Below are 13,983 nucleotides of genomic sequence, written 5' to 3'. Positions count from 1 at the left end.
ACCTCTCCAGTCATCACCCAGACACATCCCCTGGTGTTACTGTATAATGCCCCATTCCCAGCAGTCACCTCTCCAGTCAGCAGCTGAATGATCTTGTTGGTGAGTTCCAGGATTTTCTGGTCATTGTGTCTCTCATGTATCAGTGAGTGAGGTTGAGGCACCGTGATGGGGCTCTGGGTCCTGCTCAGTCCTCCTGATATGCGGAGACGGCTGCTGGGTGTCTCATACTCACCGAATGTCTTCCTCACTACTGTGTAATCCTGTGTATTGGGGAAGACACCAACTATGAATACATATACTCCAAGATCTCCTTACTGTCCCAGTCATGTCCCTGTATTATTATAATAGATATATGATGTAACTGTGACGCTCCCAGATCCCCTCACCTCCCCAGTCATGTCCCTGTATTATTACTATAGATATAAGTGATGTCAGTGTGATGTTCCCAAATCCCCTCACCTACTTAGTCATGTCCCTGTATTATTACTATAGATATAAGTGAGGTCACTGTGACACTCCCAGATCCCCTCACCTCCCCAGTCATGTCCCTGTATTATTACTATAGGTATAAATGATGTCACTGTGACACTCCCAGATCCCATCACCTCTCCAGTCATGTCCCTGTATTATTACTATAGGTATAAATGATGTCACTGTGACACTTCCAGATCGTCTCACCTCCCCAGTCATGTCCCTGTATTATTACTATAGGTATAAATGATGTCACTGTGACATTCCCAGATCCCATCACCTCTCCAGTCAGCAGGTAGATGATCTCCAGGGTGATATTTATTATCCTCTCAGTCCTGTGACTTCCGTCCATGTCCATGCTTTGTGATAGATGAGAATACAGAACGTGTGACGTGTAATAAAGACTCTGGTTCCTCACAGCTGGAGAGTCTGGGAATAAATGTAATAGATATAACACACGACATAGAAAACATGTAACAAAGATACATGACACTCCGTGACCACGCCCCCACAGCCAGAGATCCCTGGTCAGCGTCTGTCAGAGGTTCCTGTGCCCCATAAAGCTCATCAGAGTCACACAGCGCTGTACTGTATAATGTTACCCCAATGCTCCTCCCATGGCCGGGGTCTTATTCCTCCCAGACACGTACTTGGTGCCAGTTGCTGCACAGGAATCAGTTATAGACACATGAATTAGGGATGTTGGGATTTTGTATTATATTTATTCCAGAACCCGAGAGGATTTGTGACTGTACCCAGGTCAGACAGATAGGGGGGAGGTGAGGGGAGAGGGGATCCGGATGGTAGGGTGGCAGTCAATAGGGCGACCACTATTGGTCGACATGGGAAAAAGGTTGACACCGGAAAAGTTCGACTTCACATTTTTATAGTTTATTTTTATCTTTTTCATACTTTCCGATCCACGTGGACTATGACTGCGAATAGTAACCTGGGAAGCGCAGCGCGCAATACAAGGGGACGCGGTGCAATAATTGGGGTCCTGATGATGTTACGGAGAAAATGACACCAAACACATTTTAATGTATGCCGACCTTTTCACGTGTTGACCTGTCCCGCGTCCGTCTTTTCCACATGTCGACCAATAGCGGTCAACCCATTGTCCTTATCGAGGGCGACCCTTTGATTCATAACCAGGGGTAATTACACAGGAGAGCAGAAGGGGTGTAGATGTGGGGACAGGGGAAGTAAAGCAGGAAATCTGGGTGTACAGCGGAGGGTGACCACTCATTACTGTTATTATTACTCTGCTGCTATAGTGACAGGACACCACAGGCTGCTCCTCCTGTATAATAATACTAACAATACAACACAGGCTGCTCCCCTGTATAATAATACTAACAAGACAACACAGGCTGCTCCCCTGTATAATAATATTAACAGCACACCACACGCTGCTCATCCTGTATAATAATACAAACAGGACACCACAGGCTGCTCCCCTGTATAATAATATTAACAGCACACCACACGCTGCTCATCCTGTATAATAATACAAACAGGACACCACAGGCTGCTCCCCTGTATAATAATATTAACAGCACACCACACGCTGCTCATCCTGTATAATAATACAAACAGGACACCACATGCTGCTCCTCCTGTATAATAATACGAACAGGACACCACAGGCTGCTCACCCCTGTATAATATTAACAGGACACCACAGGCTGCTCCTCCTGTATAATAATACGAACAGGACACCACAGGCTGCTCCCCCTGCATAACAATTATAACAGGACATTACAGGCTGCTCCTCCTGTATAAGAATAGTAACAGGATACTACAGGTCGCTCCCCCTGTATAACAATACTAACAGGACACCACAGGCTGCTCCCCCTGTATAGTAAGACGCCATTACCTGATCACGACGGACACTCCTCCCCCTTATGTCGTAACTCCTCCCCTAGACGGAAAAGGTCCCTTAGCACCACTTGATTCTAGCATCTACCTCAACCGGACGGACACTGGGTGGCTGCAGCAATGAAAACTAAATTCCTGTGTGTGGAACGCAAAGACCGGAAGTATGGTGGAACGCACAGGCGGAAGTAAGGCATGATTGGCACAGGCTGCTTCCTGGACACTGACCCCTCCCCTCCTACACCCCGACCATAGCACCCGCCCTCTGTAATGTCTATACCAGCGTTTTTCAACCGCTGTGCCGCGGCACACTAGTGTGCCGCCAGCGGTTGTCAAGTGTGCCGTGGAGTCAGCGGAGTCAGAGCTGCCTTCAGTTCAACAGAACTGCCGGGTAGCGCTGGGCTCTCTTAGGGCGGCTCATTCACGCCACGGCCGTTACCTATGGAGACGGAGCAGCGTGTTCTGCAGCAGTCCTGGCCTGACACAGGAGTCAAGTGCTGCCTGAGATGACAGGAAGGGCTTGCATTGTGCAACACACACAGGCGGCCGCACCACCACTTGACAGCTTCCTGCATTCCAGGCCGGCCGGGGATCCACACGGCTTCCATTCAGCATGGTCACCTTGGCGGCGGCTGGGCTCTGTCACCACCTGACATCACACTAGTCACACACTGTGTACAAGTGGGTTCCAGGGTTACTGTGTCACGGCGGCTCAGGCATGCCGCAGCCGTGTCCGGCGGCTCAGGCATGCCGCAGCCGTGACCTATAGAGACGCAGCAGCGTGACATTATAGGCCACACATGCTGTGTTGCAGTCCTGCAAGCCAGCCAGCACGCCTGCATGCCCGTCCCCCCACCAGCCAGCATGCCCCCCACACACTGCTCAATGCTCTGCAGAGCGAGTGTGACTGTACCTCCCCAGCTGATGAGGTCCCGCTACAGATGACAGGTAGGGACCAATGTGTGTTATTTTTTTTCTATAGGGAGCAATGCGATTGTTTTTTCTGTGGGGGCTAGCCAATGAAATTGTTTTACTATGGGGAGCAATGGATTGGTTTTTTTTTTCTGTGGGGGCCAGTCAATATAATTGTTTTTTTTTTCTGTTGGAGCCAATGTGTGTGCTTTTTCCCCCGTGGGGGACAATGGTGTGCCTTGGGAATCTGAAAAAAATGTCAGTGTGCCGCGAGTTGAAAAAGGTTGAAAATCACTGGTCTATACCATACATGTCCTCAGTGCCAGAGGCCAGCGGCCATTTTCTTGTAGACCAATCCGGCAGTAGCAATAGGTTCCCTGGTCGTGTAGTGACGTCAGAAGTGGCGGCCATTTTCCCCTGGTCTGAGCTCAGCTTTCCTTCTATCATTCCCACAAGGCAGCAGGAGCAGAGAGCAGCCATTGCTGTGTCTGGCAGCAGGTAATGATATTATTATTATTATTCTATAGGCTGAGCAGCTCTGGTGTCAGGTTGCTGTACTACAGGGGGAGCAGCCTCTGGTGCCTTGTTGTAGTGCAGCTGGAGCAGCCTGTGGTGCTGCATTATCACTGTACACAGGGTATGTATGTAATATGTGTGTATATAGGGGGTAGTAGAGCACCTGGAGATAATGGTGGGTGCCCCCCTACCAACAAGCCCCCCCCCCCCCGCTACACACAGAGACACGTTCCCCCCACACCCCGACCTTAGCAGCTGCAGCGCCCATACTTACTCTCACCTCAGTGTCAGCAGGCACAGGGTCACATGATGCACATTGCATTTATCAATGTCTTTATCTCTCCCGAGTCCCGGCTGTGATTTCTCTGACGTCTGTCTCTGGCATTGCACGCACAGAGCGCTTACACTTCTTACACAGCGCAATGACCGCCAGATACTGCAGAGACCATCTGTGACCACTATATAATGCAGAGAGCGTCGCTGTGACCACTATATAATGCAGGGAGCGTCGCTGTGACCACTATATAATACAGAGAGCGTCGCTGTGACCACTATATAATACAGAGAGCGTCGCTGTGACCACTATATAATGCAGAGAGCGTCGCTGTGACCACTATATAATGCAGAGAGCGTCGCTGTGACCACTATATAATGCAGAGAGCGTCGCTGTGACCACTATATAATGCAGAGAGCGTTGCTGTGACCACTATATAATACAGAGATTATCACTGTGACCACTATATAATACAGAGAGCGTCGCTGTGACCACTATATAATGCAGAGAGCGTCGCTGTGACCACTATATAATGCAGAGAGCGTCGCTGTGACCACTATATAATGCAGAGAGCGTCGCTGTGACCACTATATAATGCAGTTAGCATCACTGTGACCACTATATAATACAGAGAGCGTCGCTGTGACCACTATATAATGCAGAGAGCGTTGCTGTGACCACTATATAACGCAGAGAGCATCGCTGTGACCACTATATAATACATAGAGCGTCGCTGTGACCACTATATAACACAGAGAGCGTTGCTGTGACCACTATATAACGCAGAGAGCATCGCTGTGACCACTATATAATACATAGAGCGTCGCTGTGACCACTATATAACACAGAGAGCGTCGCTGTGACCACTATATAATGCAGAGAGCATCACTGTGACCACTATATAATGCAGAGAGCGTCATTGTGACCACTATATAATGCAGAGAGCGTTGCTGTGACCACTATATAACGCAGAGAGCGTCACTGTGACCACTATATAATGCAGAGAGCGTCGCTGTGACCACTATATAATAAAGAGAGCATCACTGTGACCACTATATAATACAGAGGGCGTCGCTGTGACCACTATATAATGCAGAGAGCGTCGCTGTGACCACTATATAATGCAGAGAGCGTCGCTGTGACCACTATATAATGCAGAGAGCGTCGCTGTGACCACTATATAATGCAGAGAGCGTCGCTGTGACCACTATATAATACAGAGAGCATCACTGTGACCACTATATAATACAGAGAGCGTCGCTGTGACCACTATATAATGCAGAGAGCGTTGCTGTGACCACTATATAACGCAGAGAGCGTCGCTGTGACCACTATATAATACATAGAGCGTCGCTGTGACCACTATATAACACAGAGAGCGTCGCTGTGACCACTATATAATGCAGAGAGCATCACTGTGACCACTATATAATGCAGAGAGCGTCGTTGTGACCACTATATAATGCAGAGAGCGTTGCTGTGACCACTATATAACGCAGAGAGCGTCACTGTGACCAATATATAATGCAGAGAGCGTCGCTGTGACCACTATATAATACAGAGAGCATCACTGTGACCACTATATAATACAGAGAGCGTCGCTGTGACCACTATATAATGCAGAGAGCGTCACTGTGACCACTATATAATGCAGGGAGCGTCGCTGTGACCACTATATAACACAGAGCGTCGCTGTGACCACTATATAATGCAGAGAGCATCACTGTGACCACTATATAATACAGAGAGCGTCGTTGTGACCACTATATAATGCAGAGAGCGTTGCTGTGACCACTATATAACGCAGAGAGCGTTGCTGTGACCACTATATAACGCAGAGAGCGTCGCTGTGACCACTATATAATACAGAGAGCGTCGCTGTGACCGCTATATAATACAAAGCGCGTCGCTGTGACCACTATATAATGCAGAGAGCGTCGCTGTGACCACTATATAATGCAGTTAGCATCACTGTGACCACTATATAATACAGAGAGCGTCGCTGTGACCACTATATAATGCAGAGAGCGTTGCTGTGACCACTATATAACGCAGAAAGCGTCGCTGTGACCACTATATAATACATAGAGCGTCGCTGTGACCACTATATAACACAGAGAGCGTCGCTGTGACCACTATATAATGCAGAGAGCATCACTGTGACCACTATATAATGCAGAGAGCGTCATTGTGACCACTATATAATGCAGAGAGCGTTGCTGTGACCACTATATAACGCAGAGAGCGTCACTGTGACCACTATATAATGCAGAGAGCGTCGCTGTGACCACTATATAATACAGAGAGCATCACTGTGACCACTATATAATACAGAGGGCGTCGCTGTGACCACTATATAATGCAGAGAGCGTTGCTGTGACCACTATATAATGCAGAGAGCGTCGCTGTGACCACTATATAATGCAGAGAGCGTCGCTGTGACCACTATATAATGCAGAGAGCGTCGCTGTGACCACTATATAATAAAGAGAGCATCACTGTGACCACTATATAATACAGAGAGCGTCGCTGTGACCACTATATAATGCAGAGAGCGTTGCTGTGACCACTATATAACGCAGAGAGCGTCGCTGTGACCACTATATAATACATAGAGCGTCGCTGTGACCACTATATAACACAGAGAGCGTCGCTGTGACCACTATATAATGCAGAGAGCATCACTGTGACCACTATATAATGCAGAGAGCGTCGTTGTGACCACTATATAATGCAGAGAGCGTTGCTGTGACCACTATATAACGCAGAGAGCGTCACTGTGACCAATATATAATGCAGAGAGCGTCGCTGTGACCACTATATAATACAGAGAGCATCACTGTGACCACTATATAATACAGAGAGCGTCGTTGTGACCACTATATAATGCAGAGAGCGTCACTGTGACCACTATATAATGCAGGGAGCGTCGCTGTGACCACTATATAACACAGAGCGTCGCTGTGACCACTATATAATGCAGAGAGCATCACTGTGACCACTATATAATACAGAGAGCGTCGTTGTGACCACTATATAATGCAGAGAGCGTTGCTGTGACCACTATATAACGCAGAGAGCGTTGCTGTGACCACTATATAACGCAGAGAGCGTCGCTGTGACCACTATATAATACAGAGAGCGTCGCTGTGACCGCTATATAATACAAAGCGCGTCGCTGTGACCACTATATAATGCAGAGAGCGTCGCTGTGACCACTATATAATACAGAGAGCGTCGCTGTGACCACTATATAATGCAGAGAGCATCACTGTGACCAATATATAATACAGAGAGCGTCGTTGTGACCACTATATAATGCAGAGAGCGTCGCTGTGACCACTATATAATGCAGGGAGCGTCGCTGTGACCACTATATAACACAGAGAGCGTCGCTGTGACCACTATATAATACAGAGAGCGTCGCTGTGACCGCTATATAATGCAGAGCGCGTCGCTGTGACCACTATATATTGCAGAGAGCGTCGCTGTGACCACTATATAATACAGAGAGCGTCGCTGTGACCACTATATAATGCAGAGAGCATCGCTGTGACCACTATATAATGCAGAGAGCATCACTGTGACCACTATATAATACAGAGAGCGTCGTTGTGACCACTATATAATGCAGAGAGCATTGCTGTGACCACTATATAACGCAGAGAGCGTCACTGTGACCACTATATAATGCAGAGAGCGTCACTGTGACCACTATATAATGCAGAGAGCGTCGCTGTGACCACTATATAATGCAGGGAGCGTCGCTGTGACCACTATATAACACAGAGAGCGTCGCTGTGACCACTATATAATGCAGAGAGCATCACTGTGACCACTATATAATGCAGAGAGCGTTGCTGTGACCACTATATAACGCAGAGAGCGTCACTGTGACCACTATATAATGCAGAGAGCGTCGCTGTGACCACTATATAATGCAGAGAGCGTCGCTGTGACCACTATATAATACATAGAGCGTCGCTCTGACCACTATATAATGCAGGGAGCGTCACTGTGACCACTATATAATGCAGAGAGTATCGCTGTGACCACTATATAATGCAGAGAGCGTCGCTGTGACCACTATATAATGCAGGGAGCGTCGCTGTGACCACTATATAACGCAGAGAGCGTCGCTGTGACCGCTATATAACACAGAGAGCGTCGCTGTGACCACTATATAATGCAGAGAGCATCACTGTGACCACTATATAATACAGAGAGTATCGCTGTGACCACTATATAATGCAGAGAGCGTTGCTGTGACCACTATATAATGCAGGGAGCGTTGCTGTGACCACTATATAATACAGAGAGCGTCGCTGTGACCACTATATAATGCAGTTAGCATCACTGTGACCACTATATAATACAGAGAGCGTCGTTGTGACCACTATATAATGCAGAGAGCGTTGCTGTGACCACTATATAACGCAGAGAGCGTTGCTGTGACCACTATATAACGCAGAGAGCGTCGCTGTGACCACTATATATTGCAGAGAGCGTCGCTGTGACCACTATATAATACAGAGAGCGTCGCTGTGACCACTATATAATGCAGAGAGCATCACTGTGACCACTATATAATACAGAGAGCGTCGTTGTGACCACTATATAATGCAGAGAGCATTGCTGTGACACTATATAACGCAGAGAGCGTCACTGTGACCACTATATAATGCAGAGAGCGTCACTGTGACCACTATATAATGCAGAGAGCATCGCTGTGACCACTATATAATGCAGGGAGCGTCGCTGTGACCACTATATAACACAGAGAGCGTCACTGTGACCACTATATAATGCAGAGAGCGTCGCTGTGACCACTATATAATGCAGAGAGCGTCGCTGTGACCACTATATAATACATAGAGCGTCGCTCTGACCACTATATAATGCAGGGAGCGTCACTGTGACCACTATATAATGCAGAGAGTATCGCTGTGACCACTATATAATGCAGAGAGCGTCGCTGTGACCACTATATAATGCAGGGAGCGTCGCTGTGACCACTATATAACGCAGAGAGCGTCGCTGTGACCGCTATATAACACAGAGAGCGTCGCTGTGACCACTATATAATGCAGAGAGCATCACTGTGACCACTATATAATACAGAGAGTATCGCTGTGACCACTATATAATGCAGAGAGCGTTGCTGTGACCACTATATAATGCAGGGAGCGTTGCTGTGACCACTATATAATACAGAGAGCGTCGCTGTGACCACTATATAATGCAGTTAGCATCACTGTGACCACTATATAATACAGAGAGCGTCGTTGTGACCACTATATAATGCAGAGAGCGTTGCTGTGACCACTATATAACGCAGAGAGCGTTGCTGTGACCCCTATATAACGCAGAGAGCGTCGCTGTGACCACTATATAATGCAGGGAGTGTCGCTGTGACCACTATATAATGCAGATAGCGTTGCTGTGACCACTATATAATACATAGAGCGTCGCTGTGACTACTATATAATACATAGAGCGTCGCTGTGACCACTATATAATGCAGGGAGCGTCACTGTGACCACTATATAATGCAGAGAGCGTCGCTGTGACCACTATATAATACAGAGAGCGTTGCTGTGACCACTATATAATGCAGAGAGCGTCGCTGTGACCACTATATAATGCAGAGAGCGTCACTGTGACCACTATATAATGCAGAGAGCGTCGCTGTGACCACTATATAATACAGAGAGCATCACTGTGACCACTATATAATACAGAGAGCGTCGCTGTGACCACTATATAATGCAGAGAGCGTTGCTGTGACCACTATATAACGCAGAGAGCGTCGCTGTGACCACTATATAATACATAGAGCGTCGCTGTGACCACTATATAACACAGAGAGCGTCGCTGTGACCACTATATAATGCAGAGAGCATCACTGTGACCACTATATAATGCAGAGAGCGTCGTTGTGACCACTATATAATGCAGAGAGCGTTGCTGTGACCACTATATAACGCAGAGAGCGTCACTGTGACCACTATATAATGCAGAGAGCGTCGTTGTGACCACTATATAACGCAGAGAGCGTCACTGTGACCACTATATAATGCAGAGAGCGTCGCTGTGACCACTATATAATGCAGGGAGCGTCGCTGTGACCACTATATAACACAGAGAGCGTCGCTGTGACCACTATATAATGCAGAGAGCATTACTGTGACCACTATATAATACAGAGAGCGTCGTTGTGACCACTATATAATGCAGAGAGCTTTGCTGTGACCACTATATAACGAAGAGAGCGTTGCTGTGACCACTATATAACGCAGAGAGCGTCGCTGTGACCACTATATAATACAGAGAGCGTCGCTGTGACCGCTATATAATAAAGAGCGCGTCGCTGTGACCACTATATAATGCAGAGAGCGTCGCTGTGACCACTATATAATACAGAGAGCGTCGCTGTGACCACTATATAATGCAGAGAGCATCACTGTGACCACTATATAATACAGAGAGCGTCGTTGTGACCACTATATAATGCAGAGAGCGTTGCTGTGACCACTATATAACGTAGAGAGCGTCACTGTGACCACTATATAATGCAGAGAGCGTCGCTGTGACCACTATATAATGCAGGGAGCGTCGCTGTGACCACTATATAATGCAGGGAGCGTCGCTGTGACCACTATATAACGCAGAGAGCGTCGCTGTGACCACTATATAACACAGAGAGCGTCGCTGTGACCACTATATAATGCAGAGAGCGTCACTGTGACCACTATATAATGCAGAGAGCGTCGCTGTGACCACTATATAATGCAGAGAGCGTCGCTGTGACCACTATATAATACATAGAGCGTCGCTCTGACCACTATATAATGCAGGGAGCGTCACTGTGACCACTATATAATGCAGAGAGTATCGCTGTGACCACTATATAATGCAGAGAGCGTCGCTGTGACCACTATATAATGCAGGGAGCGTCGCTGTGACCACTATATAACGCAGAGAGCGTCGCTGTGACCGCTATATAACACAGAGAGCGTCGCTGTGACCACTATATAATGCAGAGAGCATCACTGTGACCACTATATAATACAGAGAGTATCGCTGTGACCACTATATAATGCAGAGAGCGTTGCTGTGACCACTATATAATGCAGGGAGCGTTGCTGTGACCACTATATAATACAGAGAGCGTCGCTGTGACCACTATATAATGCAGTTAGCATCACTGTGACCACTATATAATACAGAGAGCGTCGTTGTGACCACTATATAATGCAGAGAGCGTTGCTGTGACCACTATATAACGCAGAGAGCATTGCTGTGACCCCTATATAACGCAGAGAGCGTCGCTGTGACCACTATATAATGCAGGGAGTGTCGCTGTGACCACTATATAATGCAGATAGCGTTGCTGTGACCACTATATAATACATAGAGCGTCGCTGTGACTACTATATAATACATAGAGCGTCGCTGTGACCACTATATAATGCAGGGAGCGTCACTGTGACCACTATATAATGCAGAGAGCGTCGCTGTGACCACTATATAATACAGAGAGCGTTGCTGTGACCACTATATAATGCAGAGAGCGTCGCTGTGACCACTATATAATGCAGAGAGCGTCACTGTGACCACTATATAATGCAGAGAGCGTCGCTGTGACCACTATATAATACAGAGAGCATCACTGTGACCACTATATAATACAGAGAGCGTCGCTGTGACCACTATATAATGCAGAGAGCGTTGCTGTGACCACTATATAACGCAGAGAGCGTCGCTGTGACCACTATATAATACATAGAGCGTCGCTGTGACCACTATATAACACAGAGAGCGTCGCTGTGACCACTATATAATGCAGAGAGCATCACTGTGACCACTATATAATGCAGAGAGCGTCGTTGTGACCACTATATAATGCAGAGAGCGTTGCTGTGACCACTATATAACGCAGAGAGCGTCACTGTGACCACTATATAATGCAGAGAGCGTCGTTGTGACCACTATATAACGCAGAGAGCGTCACTGTGACCACTATATAATGCAGAGAGCGTCGCTGTGACCACTATATAATGCAGGGAGCGTCGCTGTGACCACTATATAACACAGAGAGCGTCGCTGTGACCACTATATAATGCAGAGAGCATTACTGTGACCACTATATAATACAGAGAGCGTCGTTGTGACCACTATATAATGCAGAGAGCTTTGCTGTGACCACTATATAACGAAGAGAGCGTTGCTGTGACCACTATATAACGCAGAGAGCGTCGCTGTGACCACTATATAATACAGAGAGCGTCGCTGTGACCGCTATATAATAAAGAGCGCGTCGCTGTGACCACTATATAATGCAGAGAGCGTCGCTGTGACCACTATATAATACAGAGAGCGTCGCTGTGACCACTATATAATGCAGAGAGCATCACTGTGACCACTATATAATACAGAGAGCGTCGTTGTGACCACTATATAATGCAGAGAGCGTTGCTGTGACCACTATATAACGTAGAGAGCGTCACTGTGACCACTATATAATGCAGAGAGCGTCGCTGTGACCACTATATAATGCAGGGAGCGTCGCTGTGACCACTATATAATGCAAGGAGCGTCGCTGTGACCACTATATAACGCAGAGAGCGTCGCTGTGACCACTATATAACACAGAGAGCGTCGCTGTGACCACTATATAATGCAGAGAGCATCACTGTGACCACTATATAATACAGAGAGTATCGCTGTGACCACTATATAATGCAGAGAGCGTCGCTGTGACCACTATATAATGCAGGGAGCGTTGCTGTGACCACTATATAATACAGAGAGCGTCGCTGTGACCACTATATAATGCAGTTAGCATCACTGTGACCACTATATAATACAGAGAGCGTCGTTGTGACCACTATATAATGCAGAGAGCGTTGCTGTGACCACTATATAACGCAGAGAGCGTTGCTGTGACCACTATATAACGCAGAGAGCGTCGCTGTGACCACTATATAATGCAGGGAGTGTCGCTGTGACCACTATATAATGCAGATAGCGTTGCTGTGACCACTATATAATACATAGAGCGTCGCTGTGACTACTATATAATACATAGAGCGTCGCTGTGACCACTATATAATGCAGGGAGCGTCACTGTGACCACTATATAATGCAGAGAGCGTCGCTGTGACCACTATATAATACAGAGAGCGTTGCTGTGACCACTATATAATGCAGAGAGCGTCGCTGTGACCACTATATAATGCAGAGAGCGTCACTGTGACCACTATATAATGCAGAGAGCGTCGCTGTGACCACTATATAATACAGAGAGCATCACTGTGACCACTATATAATACAGAGAGCGTCGCTGTGACCACTATATAATGCAGAGAGCGTTGCTGTGACCACTATATAACGCAGAGAGCGTCGCTGTGACCACTATATAATACATAGAGCGTCGCTGTGACCACTATATAACACAGAGAGCGTCGCTGTGACCACTATATAATGCAGAGAGCATCACTGAGACCACTATATAATGCAGAGAGCGTCGTTGTGACCACTATATAATGCAGAGAGCGTTGCTGTGACCACTATATAACGCAGAGAGCGTCACTGTGACCACTATATAATGCAGAGAGCGTCGTTGTGACCAATATATAACGCAGAGAGCGTCACTGTGACCACTATATAATGCAGAGAGCGTCGCTGTGACCACTATATAATGCAGGGAGCGTTGCTGTGACCACTATATAACACAGAGAGCGTCGCTGTGACCACTATATAATGCAGAGAGCATCACTGTGACCACTATATAATACAGAGAGCGTCGTTGTGACCACTATATAATGCAGAGAGCTTTGCTGTGACCACTATATAACGCAGAGAGCGTTGCTGTGACCACTATATAACGCATAGAGCGTCGCTGTGACCACTATATAATACAGAGAGCG

General features: G+C 47.0%; 1 protein-coding gene and 1 long non-coding RNA gene across 2 annotated transcripts in view; one reads left to right on the top strand and one right to left on the bottom strand.

Annotated features, from left to right (window-relative positions):
- Window positions 1-13,983, top strand: part of LOC135056945 (uncharacterized) — a 904,883-nt gene that overhangs the window by 162,505 nt on the left and 728,395 nt on the right. The gene's annotated exons all lie outside the window — the stretch shown is intronic.
- On the bottom strand, window positions 74-2,459 carry LOC135057034 (uncharacterized). The gene is made up of 3 exons (XR_010244117.1): window positions 2,351-2,459; window positions 752-900; window positions 74-260 (listed from the first exon to the last, which is right to left on the bottom strand). It is a non-coding gene; the product is annotated as an uncharacterized LOC135057034 (long non-coding RNA).

This window comes from Pseudophryne corroboree, chromosome 3 (assembly GCF_028390025.1).
Source record: "Pseudophryne corroboree isolate aPseCor3 chromosome 3, aPseCor3.hap2, whole genome shotgun sequence".
Lineage (NCBI taxonomy): Eukaryota > Metazoa > Chordata > Amphibia > Anura > Myobatrachidae > Pseudophryne > Pseudophryne corroboree.
The sequence above is the reverse complement of the archived record's forward strand: the minus strand, read 5'-3'. Positions and strand labels throughout refer to the sequence as shown.